Consider the following 23,531-nt stretch of genomic DNA (forward strand, 5'->3'; position numbering starts at 1 on the left):
GTAATATCTAACTTACCACCAACCTCTGTGACAAAACATACAACTGAAAAGAGAGCAGATAAGAAGCAGCAACAAGGAAAAGATCTGTTCCTGTGACAAAAGGCTGTTTACCTCCTCAAAAAAAAAAAAAAAAAAAATTTAAAATTCTTCACATTAAACTCACAGGACGATCCAGGGACAAGTCTCAATTCATAATCCTTTTTTCCTCTCTTTAACAGTTGCCATGGGAGACCATAAATTAAAGCTTGTAGAACCACAAGTGGCCTTCCCAGTCCACACATTTGACATGAATGTCTGCATGCTTTGGCACACATGATAATATTTATATCCGAGACACAAATTTATACTGACAGTAGTATTCTATATAGTACTAAACTGCTATTTCACATTATCTAATATTCATTTATATTTGTTTTCCATGTTCGTATTACAAAGAACTTGAGCTCCCCCCACAGTTAATTATTACAAATGTTTACTCATAGCAAACATCCTTTTCTAGATCTTCTAAGACATTGGCTGTCAAGTAGGTGTTTCTTATTTCTAAAAGATTTTAAGGCAAGTTTTCAAACATGACTGTCCTTTTCAGTGGAAAAGTATCTGGGTTATTACCCAATCATATATATAAGCCTTTTACACAGGTGATTATAAAAATTCTCTCAAGTTATCTGAAGCTAATTAACATTCACATTAACATACAGCACTGAATTTATTAAACTATGTTCAGAATTCAGAAAGTTATTGCAAAGAAATCACAAGTGGGAGCCTACCACTACGTCTTAACAATTAGCACTCCAGGCCACAACCCACCCCACCCCAGAAAATACAAACATCTTTAACTCACTGTAGTCATTTGGGCTGGGCTGGCCACTAAAATGAACAACAGATGCTCTCTTTAACCTCTCTCCCCTTCAGAGAAAGAAGAGCATCTCCCTTCAGAGGAGAGGAGAGAGAATGAGAGGAAGAGAGAACTTCTGGGTCGAAAAAGAAACCAAACTACTTTAATGAAATATTAATAATAAAATAATAAAAATAAAAAATATTATTAATAAGAAAATAATGAAATATATACAATATATACAAAACCAGTATCAAGCTCCCAGGATGACAATCACATCACCAACAGGCACTGGGAAAGTCCCAGACTGGACTCAGTGACGGACGGGAGCTGAACTCAGGAAATGGATTCAGGAACGCACAGACTGGGATCAAAGGCAGACAAACAGAGTCCTCCTCAGACGTCGGCCACTGAAGAAAGAGAGCTGACCCCTTTGATCCCTCAGCTTTTATACTGAGCATGATGCAGATGGGATGGAATACCCTGTTGGTCAGTTTTGGGTTACCTGTCCTGTCTGCTCCTCCCCACAGGTGCGACCCGACCCCTTTATGCTTTTCCACTTCCGACCCTCCAACATGGCACATAAAGTTAGCTGACCTTGGTTGTTATAGCAATAAGTATAAGCAGGAGCCTCTCTGCATACCATTCCTTGGTATTAACTATAAACATCAGACCTTATCTGCTAGAAGCAGCCACTGTCTGCAAACTATACTGTTAATTTGAGAGAGTGCAGTTAGTTAGAAGAGGCTTAGCTGAAAAGTAAAATTACTAAAAAGAAAATTGGTTCTGTTTTACCTCAAACCAGGACACACACAAAGATTCATAAAATGCTTAACAATAATTTGGGGTTTGTCATAATCAACCAGAAGAACAATGCTAAGACAGAATCATTATAAAGCTACTGTTGGTCTTAATGGGGTAAATCTAATCTACAAAATTAAATAGTCTTGTGTGCACCAATTTATAATCATGGAGTTCAGTGAATAAACATTTTACTATATTTGAATACCCTAAGATTTAAGGATTAGCCTATTTAAAGTCCAACTTAAATTTTAACATTTCAGGAAGCAAATATGTTGATATATATTAGTTTCAAGTAATTATACCTATGTAAACCCACTGAAGGCAGTGCATTTACAGAAGTATAATTTCAAAGCATTATTTGACGCACAACTCCACTAATGAAGCTGTATGCAACTTGATTTACAGAATATTTATTTGTCATAACCATGCATGTGAAACTAAACTGAATTCTTTCTATCAAGGTGAATGTCATTTTACTAATAAAACCTCTAAATTCTTTACAGCAAATTTAATGTCTGATAACTGATGCTATTTCTATAGGGTCACTTTGAAAGCCAAGTTACATCTATCTTCTAATTTTTCTTTGGTTTTCATTACAAAATAACATAAGCATATAAACTTCATGATCATAAAACAGATGAGGGGTTTTTTTGGTTTTGCTTAAAATATTTCTCCGCATATCTCTCTAACAAACTTTATGATATCTTCTAACAGCATTTCAAAATTAGTGTATTTTACAATGAGATATTTCGTCCATTTTTACTGTCCTTCCCAAAACATTTGTTCAAATTTACACCTATATCAGTAATTAGATGCAGGTAAGATACCTTCAACAGCTTTTTTTTGATTCAGACAAATATCAGTCTGTCCCAAAATTCACATAGGGTTACACAGAGTCCCAGCCACATTTAGGCAGGTTGATTAGCCCAGATTCTCAAGTTACTGTGCATCATCTGAGTTTCAGTAATTTCACATATACACTTAGTCCATGAAAAATGCAAACTAATTCAACCTTCCTTAGCCAGCAATGAAACAGGGTTAAATTAAATCAAGTTATGTGCAATTGCCACAGGCTAAATATATACAACTGAACATTCACTGTAGCTGAGCATGCGATAACTTCAAATTGCCAGGACTTAACAAGTTATGTTGAATCTTCAGAAGTCCATCTACAGAACTTTTTATAAGACTTCATTGGCTAATTATTTATCAAGATGGGACTAAGAATTTGCTTAATCCCATGACATCATATGTCTACTTTGAGCCTAGAAAAAGGATTTTTCTAGGCTCACACAAACATTTACAGAAAAAAAAGAGAGAATTCCTATTCTGAAGTCTACTAATTCAATATAATTATTTAACATGTCACTAAATTAAATAAGTAGCTTTCATTATTCTTCCTCCAGGTTGCAGGCTAAGATTAGAGTGTGAAATGAAAACTGAGAATGTTTACCTTGCAGCACTATGATGGCTTCTTCATGTAATGATATTTAGAGAATTACAGACAAAACAGTCTTTTAAACTATACCATTTTTATTGCAATTCCTAAAATATTTTAATTATATTTTCCACAGTAAAAATAATTGATCTATTTCTGTAAATAACATGACTAAATTTTACATCATGCTAGATAGAACCAGAGGGAATTACTACAGTGAGTAAATATGCAGAGCCATAACTCTAAATAATATTTTATAATAGTGACCTCAGAGTGCACAGTGCGTTCCTACAACTCTCTAAGCCATTAGTCGCCTAAATTATCACCAGGAAAGTTCACTTACAGCTTTGCTTCAGTGTATGCCAGAACTGCCACTATTTTTGCAGAACCAAGCAGCTCAACATCTGTTTTACACCTAAACCTGGGCAAGACCCTCAGAGTAGGAAAGTCCAGTCATACACACATGCTTTGAGCATGCCTAACACACAAAACTCAGTACTTTTCACTGCATACTAGCCACCGCCTCCATCCCTTCACTCAAAATCTTGGCAGGACAGAAGAAGGGCACTTATTCAGGATATCAGACACCCACATTCTAACATCCTCCTCAGTAGCAGGAGGTTCAAACATGCATTTGTTACTATCCATTAGAGTCTTTGATTGGCTCTAAGATTTTATAGGGTAGCAAGCATTCCCTTCTCCTCTTGTTGAAGGAGTACTACATCACAGTACAAAGATAATTAATTAGAATAGGGGAAAAGCCTGAAAAAGAGAATATGATTATCAATTAAATTGCTTTAAACTCTCTTTCAGGAGGTAAAATTATCTTCAATGTTTTCTATTGACTAACCAATATGGATCCTTTGTTCAGCACCACAGGAGTTGTGAATTCCATTTTGCATACTCACACATCTTAAACTTGTGACTGACATTCAGGAGCTGACCTGTTCAACAGCAGTATCACAACAATGAAGTCCCTTTTTGATCTCACTCCAATTCCTTTTTATGATACAGAAATCAAGATTACAATTTTTACTTACTGCACTATGACAGCTGGTTTACAAGGCAATGCTTAAAAAGATATATTAAATGCATTTCCATATATTAAAATTCATATAATTAAAAATTATGTTGAAGATCCGACTTTTTAAAAACAGAACATTCAACACAGAAAAGTTTATATCAACAAATACTCAAACATTACTATTTCTGTGTATCAACTCAAAGCTTTCTAGACTTCTACCAGGAAATCCCACGCCCCTCAGCTGAAAGATCACATTTGCAAAGTCAATCAAAAGTTAAAAGCTCCTTGCATTCAACAACTGACACAGTCTTTGGATTATATAATTGCGTAACATTCCCCTCCCACCCCCGGAGCCCAATCTTCATTCATTTTACAGGAAGGATCTGCTCTGGAAATGAATGAGAGGCTATTCATAAGGCTGTAAAGTCTGTTGTATACATGACTCTCCAACTTTGAGTAAAAATGAGAGAGAAGTATGAAGTGAAAGAGGCTGCAGATCAGATAGCAGGAAACAGAAAAAATTCTGCTCTTGGGAATCTGATTCTATTTCTTTTAGTAACGATAAATATTTCTGCATTCCTTTCTTCCTGCATGCTCTGAAGCCATATTTATAACCAAAATTAACAAAACCTGTTCTAATATTATCACACACATTATGGTACAAAAAAAGTCAAGTTAATTTAAAATTCAGGTCCTACAGTTGCTCCAGTTGGACTTCCAAAGTTATAAAGACCAACTTCTGCATCTCAGTTCCCAACCTGTATGATTACATACTGTCCTCAAAAATATTGAGCAAATAAGTATTTGTGAAGCATTCCAGTATTACAATACACCTCACAGAAAAGCCTGTGAGGAAATTAAGAATTCTGTCTCTGGAACAGGGTTTAATGATGTGAAGTGATTACGGTACACACCGAATACCAAAGAGAAATCAAAATATTTAATCATAGAAGACAGGACTGGAAGCAATCTCAAAAGTCTATCCCTTTCCCCAAGGCAGGATCAACAATATCTAAAGCCCATTCTAAGAGACATTAACATAACCTGGGTTGGTTTTTTTTATTGGGGTGGGGGTGGTGTTTGGTTTTGTTTTTTTAAGGAGACTACATTCATTCCACACAGTCAGTATTGTAGGGGGAAAAAAAAAAAAAGTGATGACAGACTTAAAGACTACCACAATGCATTCACACAGATGTCAAATGCAGACCACACAGGTAATCTGAACTACAGAATTCCCTATCATTTGCTCTTACAAGAGCTATTCCACATTTCTGAGCTTTTTTTTTTTTTACTACACGACTTCCTCAGAAAAAGCAAAACAAAACAAAAATAATCAAACAACAAATTCCTGTGTGTGAAATAATGCTTCTTTGCCCAGCCAATCCTCATTTTGTTCTTCTGGCTTCTCAGGCAATTTGTTCTTCTTCCCCTCTCTGGTCTCTCTCAGTACATACTTCCCACCCATTACCATCCCTAAACTGTTTCCCTTGACTGTACACCTGATTCCAGAGTACCCTTCTGCCTCAGTTTCTTACTAAGGCTGTTTCACAGCTCTTCCTGTATCTTCACTGAGGACGCTTGTATCTGCACCACCAGCTCTTTTATCCAGCCCTCTCAGTTCAGTCATTACTTCCTTAGGAACTCCAAGCTCCTGCTCTCCTCCCAATTCCTGCCCTTCAAACTCCCATTCACAGAATCACAGAATGATAGGGGTTGGAAGGGACCTCTGGAGATCATCTAGTCCAACCCCCCTGCCAGAGCAGGGTCACCTAGAGCAGGTTGCACAGGAACACATCCAGGTGAGTTTTGAATGTCTCCAGAGATGGAGACTCCACCACCTCTCTGGGCAGCCTGTTCCAGTGCTCTGCCACCCTCAAAGGAAAGAAGGTCCTCCTCATGTTTAGGTGGAACTTCCTATGCTCAGGTTTGTGCCCATTACCTCTTGTCCTGTCACTGGGCACCACTGAAAGACTGGCCCCATCCTCCTGACACCCACTCTTTATTTATAAGCATTGATAAGATCCCCCCTCAGTCGTCTTTTTTCCAGACTAAAAAGACCCAAGTCCTCCAGCCTTTCCTCATAAGAGATGTTCTAGTCCCCTAATCATCTTGGTAGCCCTTTGCTGTACCCTCTCCAGCAGTTCCCTGTCCTTCTTGAACCAGGGAGCCCAGAACGGGACACAGCACTCCAGATGTGGCCTCACCAAGGCAGAGTAGAGGGGGAGGAGAATGACCTCCCTCGACCTGCTGGCCACACACATTCTCTCCCCATCTGTGTAAGTCTGGTTCCAGTCCACCACTCTTCTCTATGAGTTCACCCTTCCAGCCACCTGAAACCTCAGTTCTCGTCTTTTCCGCATTCAAACAAATCAGCACTGTGGATAAGCAGGGAACGGACACCAGAAAACTAAGAGTCTGTACCACATCTCACTGCTTAGAGCCATACTTATTAGGAAAGTCCTGTTGCACATACAGAGTTTTTCAACTTTAATGCCTACAATTAGAGAAGTCAGGTAATTTTTCAGACACTAATAACTTGCCCAATTTTTGGACAGATTTTTGAATGGCAACAAAACGCACACCCCTAATGCAAAAAGTCACCTCACTCAAATTTTAAGTTCCTCTCCCAAAGAATGGGGGTGTTCAAATGACTTGAAGAAAAGGTCAGAAATTATTTTTTTAAACATTTTCTTTTTCTCTAGCATGACCTCTAGGAGCCAGTGAACCATTTTGGCTTTAAGCTTTTAAAGAGTCAGTCAATAAAGGGCAGTCACCCAGCATGGAAGATTTCAGCCCAACTGACTGAAGTTTAGCAAAGTCAGAAGTAAAATCAGTGCCTTTAAATAGTAAGCGTCAAGAAACTGAGAGGAGTCGCTACCAGTCTCACCTATACAAAACAAGCAGGGAGAAACATGCATTCTTGAAGTTGACTAGCAACTCTGTTAAGCAATGTTTCAATTGCTTATAACCACCAAATTTTAATAGGATACACTAAAGTTTTTCTGTGTTACAGGTTATGCCTCAACAAGAGGCATAGGAACCTGCCAGGAAGAACCAATCATCACTGATAATACTAGTAGAAGAAAATTCATTTCCCATTATTAAAAAAAAAAAACAACCAAAAACTAGCATCCACTGTAATAAAAAGCAATCATTTCTCCTTAGTTTGAACTAGGAATTTAACAGACAAACTATCAGGCAGATTTTCAGTTTTCCCTTCAGAAAATGAAACCGAAGTTAAACTGATTTTAGATCCCCACAAAGCACTGCCCATGAGTTCTCACCAGTCTTAAGAGTCTTATCAAAATTTTCCCAGTTTTTAAACGGCAGAAAACATGTTCCAGCTTATTTTCTCTACAGATGATAAGGTAGTTGCTGTATGCAGCGTCCGATGAGGGCGCTCTAAATTTTCCCCCCATCATTAATATCCAGAAAGCATATCTGAAGAAGCAGCAACATATCTGAATGGAAAATAACATACAAGACAGTGTGACAGTCTGTATTAAAACTTAAGACCTGAAAACAAAGTTTCAGAGACAAAGTATTTGTAACCTCATCCTTTCCGAGTGCCTGGTCAACACAGAAGAGAGACTGTTAGTTCAAACATGAGAGACAGGGGTTGCACTATCACAGACACATGTTTACATTCAAGGAACTTGATAAATTACATTATTAAAAAAAAAAAGAGAGAGAAAAAAGGTTAGAACTATAAAACCAAGCATTAAAGTATTAAGAAGTGTCAGAATTATGGTTGCTTACACCTACAATTCGGTCCCTTATAAATCATAATAGTCGTTAATTAAATGATCATATATTGTTTTTGTTATTCACAGGATCCCTGCCTCATATATGGCACATGACATACATGTCATGAAACAAATCAAAGTTACACAGTAAAAGGAGATGCCTTCTTCGGAACTTTACACTTTTTTTTACTAAGGAATTTGAATAAAATGTAGTTAATAAATTCAATCAATTAAAAAAAGTTTCCCATCCAAGAGATCTTTTGCTGGAAACTTCCAGTTTGTAAAAAACAACTCTTAAAAAGAAAATAATATAGTCTACCTGTTCCATAATATACCTACAGCCTCTGGGTCATGCCTAGAGCATATGATTAGAACATAAAAAGCTATATGGGGGAAGAAAAGCTCAAGGACTTCTCTGCCTGATCTGTATCAGGCATTTGAACCTGGACTTCCTATTTCCCAAAAGCAATGTTCTGGCTAGGAACAAGCTTACTACACTCCTGAACAATCTTGCTTTCCTAACCGAGCTGTACAGCAGCTGGACAACAGACTGACATCACAATGAAATGGTCTGACCACTAGGCTGCAGAGGTTTCCATTCAACCAGTTTACATCAACTGCAACAATTATCAGTTTAAGAGGCAGTTTCATTCCTAACAGCCAATAACCAATGCTTAGGATATTCTCCAGCGTTGCTAGTTCCTGATGGAAGTTAACAGAGTAATATTTTGAATCTCTGTCTCCAAACTTGCAGGCAAGCCATTTAATTACTTGTGGGATTTGGGTTGTTATCTAGTTGTTGTCTCTGTTCTTCCTGATAAACTTTAAGAGATTTTTGTTTCTTCACAATATGGAGGATGATTCTTTTTAATTTTTCAGGACAGGAAATGAATCTATTCTTGTCCAGCTGGCATTATCAAGACAGCTGAAACTGAATAGATGTTTAAGGCCATCAGCAAAAACCCATTCTATACTTCTTAGGAATCCACCATGAGAAACAATGATCCTGATATGTTGAAATGCAGGGCACTCACAACCACAAATAAAGTCAATGAAAACAATGTTATGAACTTCCCAAGTGCTGTAAAGTAACTCTAAAAATATCAAGAATAAAGCATGTCAAATTACACAAGACTTATAAGCAATTTTCAAACTCACTATTTTACTCAGTTTCAGTCTGAATGGAAATTAACATTTTGCAAATATGTATTTTGAGATAATCCTTACAAATTAATAGATGAAAACACTTCAGCATTCATAAATTATTTGGATGGTATACAGCAGGTAATAAAACAGGCTGCACACTAAATGACAAGGAAAAACAAATATATTAACTAGGTTATAACAGCATACCAGTCAGCTACGATTTCCCATGCACTGTATGAGGCATTGAATTGGGACCACAAGGGTAAGGGAGAAATACAGTAATGTAGTTAAAGGTCCAACACATGGAGAAGGGGGCTGGATTACATTTGTTTCTGCAATCTTAGTCTGCTGTTTCCTTATCTGAGTCCCTGACCTTGCAGCCTAGTGTTTTTTAACACTGTTCCTGTAAAATGCATTGCATGTCTACACATACACACTCCTGCAAGAAACAAAGTGCTTCAAATCAAGCCACAGAAATAATCTGAAAAATGGGAATAACTACCCATATAAAGAATTTTGAGATCTCTGATTGGAAAACCACTTAGAATGAACTGACACACATACTAAAAGCAACAAAAATAAACTTTCCTAGAATTTTTTCCTGACTTAAAGAATTTAACATGAAAAATGTTCTTTAATGTTTATTTTTTTTAGTCATTTGCGTGGATCAAGTAGTCACCTTCAAGTACAGTATCAACTGTGTTCAATTTGACTGGAATTTCTTTTAGTTTCTACATACAGTTAGGACAAAATCCTTTATTCCCTGCCTTTTGCTAGTGAGATTTTCCACAGTGAAAAGCAGGTACAGGAAGTGAGACACATAAGTCCCGCACAATCTCCTCAAACACAATTTCCTCACTCCTGAGGCACAGCAGATATCAATATAAAGCACTTCTCTCCCACATACTTTGGAGGTCAGGATCAGCTACGAAGAAGTATGCATGTAACACTAATAAAATAAAAACACAAATATAGATGAATTACATTAAAGATTATTAGAACACAAGCCTTTAACAACTGTCATTTCAAAAAGACTTTTTTTGATTATTAAAAAGGATCATTATTGTACACAGTTATTAGCAATAATACACACATATCACCAATTTCAAGCGTTTCCTTGTAGGTATCTCTGTGCAACTGAGTGCTCATTAATGCTGATAATTCAAAATCAGAAGCTAACCCAACCTGTACTACTTCTAATAAAGGCATATGAAAGGCAAGGTTGAAAATAAGCAGTATCACATTGAAATGGACGGTTTTCTCAAGTGTTAAATATTTCTAGTGATATATTTTGCAACACTAAATAGCTGTTCTAACACTGGATGATCCACCACACACGTACCAAACTCTAAAGTTATCATGACTCATATTTTTCCAATTAAGTATGCCCATAATTGCTGTCAAAATGTCTACACATTGATGAATATTATATACTCCTCTAGAATAATTTCTAGAAAGCATAAATTTCTGAATTTGAAGACTTAATTTCTTTCCTACGTCTATTCAGAATAGAAGTATATTCTTTCCTTCTAGTTACTAGCAATTGTCCACTAACTTTGCATTTCTTGTGCAATAGTTATGAAGTAAATGTTAATATAAATTTAATATCATGACCTTAACACTTTGTAATATAATACATGCATAAAAAGTACCACACTTGCCACTGAACACACAGAAAATTTCCATAGGAAACTTGTTATACCAAATCCTGTCTCAAATCAATTCACACCTTGACTATTTTTCCATCTAGTATCCTTCAAAATATAATTTATTTATATTACAGAAGAATATATACATGAAACATTTAGGATTAAGGCTGTATTACCTTAATCATCATATAAACACAACAAAAAACACAGTCATTTCCTTGGGTTAGAACCATCTATTGCCTTGATTCTACAAGAAGAGTCATGAACATTCATCTACATGGAGTCTCAAACATGCAATGAGGTTGCACCAGGGTACATGTACTCTTATGTAGAACAGGAATCTGCAAATGGTTTTAGTGGTATAATTTTGCTTCTCTGATCCCGTGCTGTTTCTCCTAAATCAAAGTATAAAAAAAATGTTTAAAAAAAAAAAAAAGGACAAAGGACAAAACAGCTTTAAAAAGATAGCAAAGGCTAAAAAAAAAAAAAAAGGAAGAAATAAAACCTGTACACAGGAAACATTCAAAATGTACAAGGTAGTCAAAAGCACAAAATAAAAGATAATAAGAAGAAAATATTTTCTTCTTTCAGTTAAAATAATTGTTACAACACCTCAAGAGTAATTAATTTTGTATTTCTATAACATGAATAAAATAACTACATCCTCCTTAAGCAGCTAGCTCTTGTGATAAACAGCGGACCAGTATAATCTCCTAACACTAGGGAAAAAGGAGTATGAAAGTGACAGTCCTGCTTCACACACACACACTCTCTTAGATGTGCTAAAAATACAATCTAAATCAGAAATACGTCATCTTATAAACATTTCCACATTAAATATTTCTATATGCTAAATATATTTTTCTGAGATAAAGAAATTTACAACTACATAAACTGTGATAATACAACGAATTCAGGATTAACCACATATGCCTCAGAAGAACAAAACCAAAAAAAAACCCTCATTACAAGCTACAAATAGGCAGCATCTTAAGTTTCCCTCTATAAATACTTCTATTTTTCAGGCCAGAAAAGTGCATGCTTTCTGATTAAAGAAAAAAAGAGGGGGGAAAAAAAAAGGTGCCGTAAAAACACAATACTGGCAAGTTTAACAACTACATAACCACAGTAGCTCATTTCCTGCTCTTTTCTGATATATTTAAAGTAAATCTCCTGAAGTAAAAAAATAAGTCAGAGAAGTTCACTACTATTAGCTTAACAAACTCATTTTTGTTAAAATAAGAGCCGTTTGAAACGGCCGACAAGAGAAACGCTCGAGCTCACGTCGCTTCCTGACGATGAAAACTACCTAAGAGCTACAACTACTTCTGCACGGTCCTTTCTTTCTTGTAAAGCAGAGTTACACTCGGCCTCTATGCATGCTACGGACCAAAGGAAAACAGCAATTCAGCTACACATAGAGACGGGGAGAGTTAGAGACAACTAGTGGCTCCCTCTGCAATTCACAGCGTTTAAAAATAAAAAGTTGCTTTTTCGAAGTGTAAATGATTCTTCTCCACGTACGTAGGCCTGAGGCCCTGTTGCAAACAGCGTCTAACAGGACCAGGCAGCACAAAGACAGGAATGAGAGATTAGTGGGAGGGAGGGAGGCTGGGATTGGGGCTCAGCAGGATCTTCAGGCTTTTTAAAATTCAAACTGCTCCCTGACCAATACAAATCACGGACACACTACTGACTACTACACGGATTTACAGCATTAAAAACACACCTTCTACACGACAGCTATATTAACTTCACCCTTTTAAACATGTATCAGGCACTCAGAGACATGATAGCACAGTTTGTAAGACTCTAAACACAATATACCAGAAAGTTACTTTATTAGATACATTAACCCCTTATTATTACAACAGATCTGCCTGAACTACTAAAAAACCTACTGAAAAAGACAAATTATGTAATGCTGATACTTGTTTGCCATTTACAAATTTCCTTTCTATATGAAAGATGAAAATTGGCATCTTAAAATTTCCCTCAATTATGTAATTTCTATAGTATTTTTATTAGTTGACAGGGTGTTTGTTTTAAATCTATCTCAGTTTTTAATAACACTCTCAACTCTACCACACAATGAATCCAAGATTTACTTTACTGTAATTAGCTACCATTTATAAATAAAGACCTGACACTTAACTGTCATTTACAAAGCACATTTGACCTGTTAAAATGACACCTAATTACATATTCAAACATCATGGACACAAACAGCCGATAACAACCTCAGGATCTTAAAATTATATGGCCCGACAAGAAAGGATGACACTTTTTAAGCGTTCCTCACTTTTCACTTAATTAAATTTACTCTTGATTCTCAAGTACTTAGGGTAAGATCTCATGTTCACCTTGGCCCCTGAAATGTCATAAACGTAGCACTTTATGCACGACCTCTCCCCCGTTTTCTGTTTGTTAAGAGAATAAAATAGTATTCCATCTGAATTTAGTACATGTTCCTGTAACATACACAACACATGAACATTGAGATTATGTGGAGTACCTGAAACAATATGCTTGTCTATCTGTATTTCCTGGGTTTGCAGGTGTCCGTGTTGTGTCAATCATCCCACAAGCACTAGTTTTATGCTATAAATAAGTGATTAACACACTAATATAATGCTATATTATTTAGAGATTAAACCTCTACACATTATAAAACCACGTGAATTCGAACTTTTGAATGTTCGGAACAGAGTTGGTTAGAAGGAGAAGGTAATAGCGAAGAGAGGATGGTATTTTTGTTTCTGGGTATTTACATTGTCTCTTTTCCCCTATTCCCCACTTATTCCTTCCCGACTTCAGAGGGCTGTCTGTGCTGGGACCTTCCTTCCTTCCTTCCTTGCCCTGGTGAAGTTGTAAATATGGCAAAGGATCAGTGCACATCTGCGGCTAATTGTATTATTTTCTCCTCCTGCTCCTCTCCGAGTTGAGGCCTGTCACTGAGAAGCCGTTTCGCCTTTCTAATCCCCGAGCTAGAGTAAAGGCGCTGGCCGGCGGGCCTCTGCTCTCCACCAGGCCTAGGCCTCCCGGCGTTCTGGGAGGAACCAATCTCCTTCGCCAAACCCAAGCGAGCAGGAAGGAGGGCTGCGAAATAAACGCTTCTGGTTGCCACTTATTCCCCTCTACCCCGGATAACAGCTAATCCCCTCTGCTCCAAGCAGCGCTAGGCCGCCTGGACTGGGAGGCTCGGCCCAATGCTGGAGAGGGCAGGGAGGGGAAGGGAAGGGGAGACAAGGAGGGGGGGGGATTACCTGAGCAAATCGGCGTCTGAATCCAACGAGAATCCGAGAGAGGGGGAGAGAAATCCGCCCCCTCCCTCCTCAGAGGAGCTGCTGCCGCCGCTGCTAGGCCGCCGCCGCCGCGGAGCAGGAGGGGAAATAATATAACAACAATAATCCGGGCCGGGAGGGGGGCTGACTCCTCTTCCGTCTCCTCCTCAATGCAGCGAACATGTAGAGCCGGGGGGTGAGCGGCCGAGACAAATCCCTTCCCCCTGAGCCTGCTTCACAGCATCGAGCCGAGCCGAGCCGAGCCGAGCCGAGCCGAGCCGGTTCTGAGACACACGCCGAACCGCAAGGGGTGCTGCCGCTCCCTCCGCATATGCGAGTGGAGGAGGTGGCAGCCTGGGCACAGTGAATCGGTACCGAGCGGGGGGTAAGGGGGAAAGAAGAGGGGGAGGAGGAGGAGAAGAAAGGAAAAGAAAGGAAAAGATCGGATCCTGTGTGTGTCTCTCGCTCCCTCAGAACAAAATGCCGACCGGAAGTGCAGCTGTAGGAATGACTCCCTCCACCGGCGCCAAACACCAACAGCCTCTCCTTCCCTCTGCAGCCGCCTTCTCACTCACTCAACCAGCGTCGCTTCCGCCACCGCTACTGCGCTGTTCCATGCCGATCTCCTCCCAGCTCCACTGCAGCTGGAGTGGCTCCCTTCGACTTGCCTCGCCTGGCAGCGGCGGGTACAACTGAGTCTCTCCCCTTCTCCACCCCTTCAGCTGCTGTCTGAATTTCTCTTTCTTTTCTCTCCCCTTCTGGTGTGCGGAACAAGACCGGAGTTCACGCTTAGGCCTGCGCTGAGAGGAAGGCAGACGATTTGTGATGAAGTGACCATTGAAAAAAAACCACACGTTTTGGGTTTTTATTTTTGCCTTCCTTAAGGATGGTGGGGAGGAGGACTGCAAAATGCCACCTCGCAGGAGGCAGACTTAAAAAGGCATCTTAAAATGAACCCACAAAGGTGGCAGTCCTGTCTCCCCCCTTGCCCCAGCGAATGAGATGTGTCAGACCTGGGACACTTGCTGGAGTTACTGTTATTGTTCATGTCCGTCGCTGTGGGTGTAAATAGGTTGCATTGCAGGAACTGAAACACCTGATGCTGAAAGCATTGCCGGAGCGAGGAATTTTCAGGTGGACGTACTGAACTGGAGTGGCTTTTAAAAACAACCTTTTTGGACCAGCCCAGGGAAAATGCTGATGTTCAGGTGAAGGGCCCTTTGCTGGAGGCTGATGCTCACCACCACCACCAGATTTACTGGAAATATTTTAATTGTGGGTTGTGAAGGAGTGTTTGGTGAAAGAGAATGCACTAGTCTGATTTTCTGGTTTTCCTCTGTACAGGTAAAAAAATGAATAATCATAGAACAGGATAATAGCATTTATATCTGAAGAATCAACTATGTCTTTTCCTACTCATTTCATTTTGCTCCTCAGTACTTGGTCAAAAATCCTTTGATTTTTAGAGGAAGCCTTCCTTGTCTGTGGACTTCAGGATTCAACCATACAGTTGGACACAGCTAGCTTTAAATACCCTGTGACATAAAAATACACCCTTTCAGCTCTGGATGGATATACAAAATGGATACAAAGGGATAATATCTTACACCAATGCACTTGAATCTTTCCAAGTCTTAGGATTTCCTGAATAATGCTCTGACTTTAATACAGATTTAAAATACCTCTCTCAAGCTATTACAGAACTAATAGATTAGCTTCTAAAGAACTATTACATTTGTAATGTTGTATTGTATGAATCAAAGTTTGTTTTACAAGTCTATGTGTTTTTGTTTGAAAGTACAGAAATTAAGATAAGGTGATTCAGTACTGGAAATATTGATATATAATGGGTACATGCTCATGTAAGTTTAATGGAGGTAAACTGGGCTCTGAAAGAAATGTATTATATACCTTTGTTCCAATCCTATAATTGTTTATTCATTCACAACTTCAAGTTATCCATTTGAAATAAAGATAAATAATTGGTGTAGTAAATGAAGTATGTTCATAAGTCTTTGTGCTTAATTTAATACAGTGCAACTCTGTAAGTCAAGGGGGAAAATATTTATCCTCCTCTTTTGGTAACAAACTAAAGTTTAATAAACTACCTATTTAGAGTTCACATATACATATGTATGTGGACATATACACCTATGAATTCAAAGAAAAATGTGATTCTAAAATGACAAAGTTGGACCAGGAATTCTACTTCAATCTACTTCTAACTGATTGTTACCAATTCATGTTGATGGAGTCTTTATGTGATTTTAGTAACTTATTTATGTAACGATTTTTTTTCTTAATTGGTGATTTAGTGTGTAAATAAAATGTAAATACTGAAATTTTGCTTTTCAAATGCCAGGTGTCTTCCGTATCAAATATGGTTTAGCCAGTACAAACATCATAGTAAAACACAACACCTATTTTACTACTTTGTTTCTGTTGGAATTTTTCATTGAGAATGTCACTGGACCATTTTATGCTTTTAAAATCCCATTCAACTAAAAGAATTTGTAGAAATGGCTATTTTGACTGAGAACTATGATGTTATTACCTGCACAAGAAAACAACTAATTTAAGTCATTAGTTGTTTTAGAAGGTGATGTTGTAACACACATGAGCAAATCGGGATAATTTTTTTCATTAAGGAAAATTAAATACTTAAATATGTTTTATTCCATTAGATATTACTGTAATCCACTTTTTAAAAGGAAAGTGCAAATTCTTCAATTGCATTCAGACAAGTGGTTCCTTGTATTCCTTTTGTCTTCAAAGGTCCACTCACAACAATTTATTGCAGAATGAAGGCTCACTATGTTCCTAAAAAATATTTTAGTAGGCATGGGGTTCATCTCATTATGCCTGAAATGCCCAGAAAAAGGGATGAAAACAAGTATTTCAGAATATTTCTGGAAAGCATATCAAAAGATACTTTAAACCTTATTTCTGTTCCAGACCTTAGTCATGGGGTGGAGGTGGTCCTAATCTGTATGGGAGGAGCTATGCAGTCATACAACCATGACTGTGGCACAGTTTACACTGCACTAAACAAAACTGGTGGTAGTGCAAAGGAAGGCAAGGCTCTCTGAATTCCCCTGACAAATCCACACCTATATAGTCCTGAAAATAAACTGCAAGTTTCAGGGTAAAGATTTAGAACCTAATCCTGCTCCCTTAGATGTCAAGGGAGAATGTGTCTTTTGCTCTAAACGAATGACTGGGTTCACATATTTGTAGTCAGTTATTCTGAGACTAATTTATTGTTCTTCAAAGAGAACCAATAATTCAGTATTTTTAGTGTAACTTTAAAAGGCAGGAATTAATGATCTTCATGCAGACTACTGTTTTTAAAATATATTTCTCAAGCAATTTTCACAAAAAAAAAATGTTAAGTTGTAGGTACCTCTCTTGCTGCTGTTTACAACTCTGTACTGAGATAAAAAGCTCTCTAGTTATAAAGACAGTATGCATGTGTACGCTGTTGGAAATAGTGAAGAGACCTCTTTGCCCTTTTCATTCTGATGTTAACTTCCCTGACAGCTACATGTTGTTATTCAGCTTCATAAATTATGGACAGCATGTAATAGTATAGTAAAAACACACCTGACACCAATGTTTTCTTAGAGGTTGCTTGTTGTCATTTGATTTTTTCTATAGAATGAATGAAAAATGTATTGTGCTTTTCCATTTTTGTTTCTTTAAAGGCTGGTATAACATACAGGTACATGTCATTTTAAGTTGTTAATGGGATGCACAAACATTGTTATATTTACCTGTTAGTAATTTATAGGTAGTATGTATTTCTGAGAAGAATTTTTAAATAAATGTGATGTCAGTAAAATATATAAAAAATTAACATTATGATGGTATATATACATATTTTTTTAAAATAACTGAAAGGAACTCAGCTCATTATCTGACTGTAATATAGTAATGCAGTCATATAGTTATCATCCTAAATTTAAGTATTCAAATGGTTAGGAATCTGGTGTTAAGGCTGGACTACAACAGCGAATAGGAAGAATGTAATGATGAATGCTGTATGACAAGTAAGATAAAGTTATGTTCTTTTCATTGACTTTAGTTCGAAGGAGCAAATAATAGCATCATGTAATTAATTCACTGGGGAATATTTATCATGAGAAGCAAGCAACCAAAATATCAGATGAGGCCTTCAGTGGTACAGGTAAAATAGAAAGTTGAGGAAACCTGTGGATTGAGGAGTAAAATAGGTACTTGCTCTAAGTTTACAACTTGATAGTGACTACTGATTTTTTTTTTCTTTGGTAAGCCAGATGGAGGTTTGGGGTTTTTTTCCTTATTCTAATTATTTAGCATAATTTACCAACATATGGAATGAAATAATACTATTTAATTTTTTATTTTTTTCTAAGTGACAAACTTGCACTATCTCTACCATGTTAAGAATGAGTTTCTGTTTGTATGATGAAGGGATATGAATTCTATGGCAGATATATCTTTTAAAATGTATACTTGTAAAAAACAGCTCTCTACGGAGAAAAAATTATAGAAGAAAAAGCTCTAGTATTTTCATTTGACTGTTATAGTCAGTTTTTGAATATGCAAGTTTCAGCAAGGCAAAAGGGATTCTGAATAAAGTTAAAATATAGATCATGTAAAATATGTAATTTAGACTATAAAATATATATAACAATAAAACACATTATATAACAGAAAAAGAAGTCAGTGATAGATTACTCTGATGGACAAGTAAACTGTCCCAGTATTGTTAAATTAGGGCTGTAAGAACAGACCTAATAACAGTTGTTTTGTAGGGAAGATAAATGATCAGTTATACATTATCATTGAAAGAAATCTGAAATCTGGCCTAAAGATGCTCTTTAGGCTCTTTTATGCAGATTCACTCTTGGTGAACTTCAGAAAGGAAGCAGATACCACTGCTGCTATAACTTCCTGAACTTTCCACAATTTATTTTTTTTTCTTTAATCTGAGCCTCATATGTCTTTATCCTCTCAAAAGTCTTGTTTTGGACAGGCACTGGGAAAGCAACTTACTGTCATGTTTTCTAATAGAGATATACAACTGCATGTCAGTTACATAATAAATCCTGTGCAATTTCATACAAGAGCTGTAAGGGACACTATGGATTATTTTGAGAGATTAAGATAAAAATATTTGGGCAATTATTTTTTTTTCCACTTTTTAAGTTGTAAAGGTAAATCGATACAGCTTCATGGGCCAGCAAGTTAATGTGGACATTCAACTTCTGTCAAAGGACAGAATTTAAAAATTGGCTGTTCTGGTTCCGGCGGGGATAGGGTTAATTCTCCCCAGGACACAGGTATTTCATGCCATGGGAGCCATGCCCACCCTGAGCTGCCGGGGGAGGGGGCAGGAAGTCGCCGCTTGGAGCAGGCTGGGGCGTCCCGGATCCGGTCGGTGAGCGGCGTAATCGTGTTTGTATATTCCTCTATCCGTGTTATTGTTGTTGTTTTCTTGTTCCCTTTGCTGTTCTGTTAAACTGCCTTTGTCTCAACCCAAGAGTTTTGCCTTTTTCTTCTGATTCTTCCTGTATTGGGAAGGCCCGAGCGAGCGGCACGTGGTTCTTTGTTGCTGTCTGAGGCTAAACCTCGGCATTGGCCTAATGGACTGTTGTATTCAGCACAAGCTGAAAGCCACACTTGTATGATTTAAAGAAATCTGAGAACATCGTATCATGCTTAAAATTCCTTGCCACTCCCTTTTTATTGAACTTGCCAGTAAAAAGAAGATTTAAGACAGAGAGATGGTTATCTAAGTCAGGTATGCCAAAAGAGCTTCTTGGGCTTACGCCTTTAAAAACTGCTTCTTTGAAAGAAAGCAGAACTTTTCCGTTCTTCAGATACTGAAGCGTTAACCATCTCAGCCAAAAGATTCAATGGTATCGTGGAAGGAGCCGATGCACTTCACTCATAAAAGAGAAGCAGCAATATATTTATTGATACTAACCAACGATTTAACAAAGTTTGATAGTAAATGTGACAGTGTTTTAACAAGATTCAGTGGCAAGGTATACTTGGTTATTTACTGCACAGAGGACAGGATCAGACAGAATTGTCAGGGAGACCCTCCCATACACTTGGTACACTTCTTTATTTAATGCAATAGCCCTTGGCTATTGTGTTATCTGTCCCCCGAAACCACCTTTGAGCCAAATGCAGCCATCATGACTAGATGCACCCGTTATGACCACCACAGGTGGTTATCGCTTGGGCAGGGTTATGGGAGATAAAGGTCAGGTTGGGGGTTGGGGGGAAGCACACCATCACACTCCACACTGTGACTATAGTCAATTCATCTTTTTCTCACAGAGTGGTGGTATGGTCACCTCTTGCCTCTGTGCCATAAATAGTATATTGATAATTTATGCACAGATAATGAAGTATTGCTATTGGCTATGTATTAGCTTGTATGTTTTGGGTGGTTGGAGTTGGTGTCGTGGTTTTGGCCGGATTGGCCAATCAGAACGACAGATGGCCCTCCCCCCCCCCCCCCCTCAGAGAGGAGAGGAAGAGATAAGGAAATTTACGAGTTTAGAAAAAGAACTAAACTAATGAAAATAATAATAAATAATAAATATTATATACATTACAATATATAATATATTATAATATATAATATTATTATATATAATTATAAATAATAATAAAAATAATATTAAAAATGTATACAATATATACAAAACCGTATCCAGCTCCCAGGATGACAGTCGCGTCACCAGCAGACACAGGGAAAGTCCCAGACTGGAGTCAGTGACAGACAGGAGCTGAATTCTGGAACTAGAGTCAGAAATGCTCGGATCGGGATCAAAAGCAGGTGAACAGACAGGGTCCTCCTCAGACGTCAGCCATCGAAGAAAAAACGAGCCAGAGCCCCCTTGCCCCTTTGATCCCTCAGCTTTTATACTGAGCGTGATGCATATGGGATGGAATAGCCTGTTGGTCAGTTTTGGGTCACCTGTCCCGTCTGCTCCTCCCTGCGGGTGGGACCCCTCTATGCTTCTGCGCTTCCGACCCTCTAACGGGGCAAATAGCGAAGTGAGCTGACCTTGGTTGTTATAGCAATAAGTCTAAGCAAGAGCCTCTGTGCATACCATTCCTTGGTATAATCAGGTTTTATCACTCTGAGAGTGAACAGTTTCCGAACAATATGCTGTTAATTTCAGAGTTTAGTCAGTTAGAAGAGGCCCAGCTAAAAAGTAAAATTACAAATCAGAAAATTGGTTCTGTTTTACCTCAAACCAGGACAGTTGGGTTATTTGTTTTATCATGTACCAAACCTTTATATACAATAAGATTATAAGCAATAGACACGTTAATGTTAGGGTTAGTAAAATCACAACTGGGTGAAGCATGCAAATAAAAACTCCCATTGCTGTTGGTGACCATCCAAGAAGAGTTTCCTACCAATGGTGTTCTCCATCCTTTTTCACTCTTTCCAAGACACAGTGTATCTGTTCTGTATCATGCTGAACAGTGATTAGAGTTTTGTGTCCATTGTTTCATATGCATTCTAGCAGCTGACACAGGTCATCATATCATAGTAGTTTCTTCACCAATGTAAGATTCATTCAAATGGGGGTAGGCAATAAATCTTGACTCAATGTATAATTAGATTGTAACAATTAATAAGATGTAAAAGGAGCTGAATAATTAAAGTCACTTCCCATAACTTTAGTAAAGTTACAAACACAAATATTTGAGTGATTACTTGTATCTACAGTAACGTTATCTACTAATATAAAATCAAAAAGGGTTTTCATACAAACACAGCCTTTTCCAATATATACAAGTGCAGTTTCAGGATTTTCATTGGGGTGTATTTCAAAATGACAAACATTTTGTTCAGTGTCAAGACAAATGTCTTGGGCTTTGATGGTGTTACTCTCACAAATCAATCCTTGTTGTTACCATATAATGCATGCATTAACATCAACAGTCTGCCATTTGTTCCCATTCCATTGGGCCCACGCTCTGTGTTCTAATGGATAGAGTATAGTTCCATTGTGATTTAATCCTAGTGCAATGATTGGGTATATGGTGTATACCAAAGCATTGCATATTGTTAGGACAAAAGCTGTGGCCTTGTTGTTTATGAGGTCATAAGTAAAATTGACTAAATATCACCAGGATTGGAATTCCCTTTCAAATTCAGTTGCATTATCCCAGATTACTTTTCAAATTTCAGTGGGTAAGGAGCCCTCTTCACCTTCTCGTATAATTGCTGCTACCGTAGATTGCATCCACAGCTGAGCTTGGATACAACTAAGAGCTAGAGAAACATTGGTTTGGGCTGCACCAAGTGATCCCTCAGGTGATCCCTCTTATTCTTTCCCACTGAGGCAATATACCAGATAAGAGCCATTGGTTAGTTCCCAGTGCTAATGAAGAAGATAGCAATGGGTGTTCCAATTTGTTTAAATCACTTATTGTTGTGCTCAGTTTATTTGCAAGTACCTCAGCGTACGTACTATTTAAGACTCCCAGTCCTGTCCCTATGATACCAGTCGCATTCCTCCTTGTTCGTCATGGAGAAGTGAGGGTTCGCCCATGTAACCATGGTAACCATTCTGCATAGGATGTACTCAGGAATGATGAACAGGTTGGTTTGATGGTAGAGATATTAATTTGCATCAATAGTTCTACTTCTTTAAGAGACCATGATGGATTAAATAACACTCGTTGGCCTGTATTTTTGATCACATATGGTCCAATTTCAGAAATTTGTGGGGATAGAGTTTTCTTATTCTTTACAAACAGTGCAGATGTTGCTTTATTAGGCTCAGTGATGTCTATTTTAAATTTAAACGATTTTTGCTGAAGCATCCGTAAACCAAATGTTTTCTGTTGGTGTACCCTCAGTGAGGGGTGGTGCATCCAGAATGGGTGAAGGTTTAAAAGGTTGTTGTAACGCTAAAGGGTCTGCATTTATGGGCATCTGTAATTCGTAGACCTTAGTGTATCCTTCAGTTAATTGCATATTTTCTGCATTTCCTGTTAGGTAGGTATACCATTTTCTGATAGTGGGTTTCTGTGCAACTCCTTCTGGGGGAGCAGTCCCCTTTAGGATTGTTTCTAGTAAATTAAATGGTCCTGTCCTCTAGTTTGCACAGGTTGTCCCTGATGTATTTTCTCAACTTGTTTAACTGCTCGGACTAAAGACAAAAGTCCCTTTTCCCATTCAGAGTACCGTTGTTCTGTTTCTTTAAATGCAGTTGAACTAAACAGTAAAGGTCTTTTTGGCTCCTTGAGGCCAGTTTGGATCAGGTTACAGCAGAATCATAGAATGGTTTAGGTTGGAAGGGACCTTAAAGATCATCTAGAACCAACCCCCCTGCCATGGGCAGGGACACGTCCCACTAGACCAGGCTGCTCAAAGCCCCATCCAGCCTAGCCTTGAACACTTCCAGGGATGGGGCCTTCACCACCTCTCTGGGAAACCTGTTCCAGTAACTTACCACCCTCATAGTGAAAAATTTCTTCCTAATATACAATCTAAATCTACACTCTTCCAGTTTGAAGCCATTACCCCTCATCCTATCACTACATGCCCTTGTAAAAAGTCCCTCTCCATCTTTCCTGTA

The 23,531-nt window shown here is 38.0% G+C and overlaps 1 protein-coding gene and 1 pseudogene across 3 annotated transcripts in view; both read right to left on the reverse strand.

The window, feature by feature from the left end:
* The window catches only part of LOC141735693 (nipped-B-like protein), a 174,954-nt gene extending 160,429 nt beyond the window's left edge, over positions 1-14,525 (reverse strand). For 2 of the 3 annotated variants that reach the window (XM_074568782.1, XM_074568783.1), the window contains exon 1: positions 13,909-14,510. The gene's annotated coding sequence lies outside the window, so the exon portion shown is untranslated. Of the gene's footprint in view, positions 1-13,908 lie in introns of all 3 variants that reach the window. The other variant, XM_074568784.1, reaches the window with a different exon arrangement.
* On the reverse strand, positions 14,502-22,773 carry LOC141735469 (uncharacterized; annotated as a pseudogene).
* Between the last annotated feature and the right edge of the window lie 758 nt (positions 22,774-23,531).

Source organism: Larus michahellis, chromosome W, assembly GCF_964199755.1.
Source record: "Larus michahellis chromosome W, bLarMic1.1, whole genome shotgun sequence".
Classification (NCBI taxonomy): Eukaryota; Metazoa; Chordata; class Aves; order Charadriiformes; family Laridae; genus Larus; species Larus michahellis.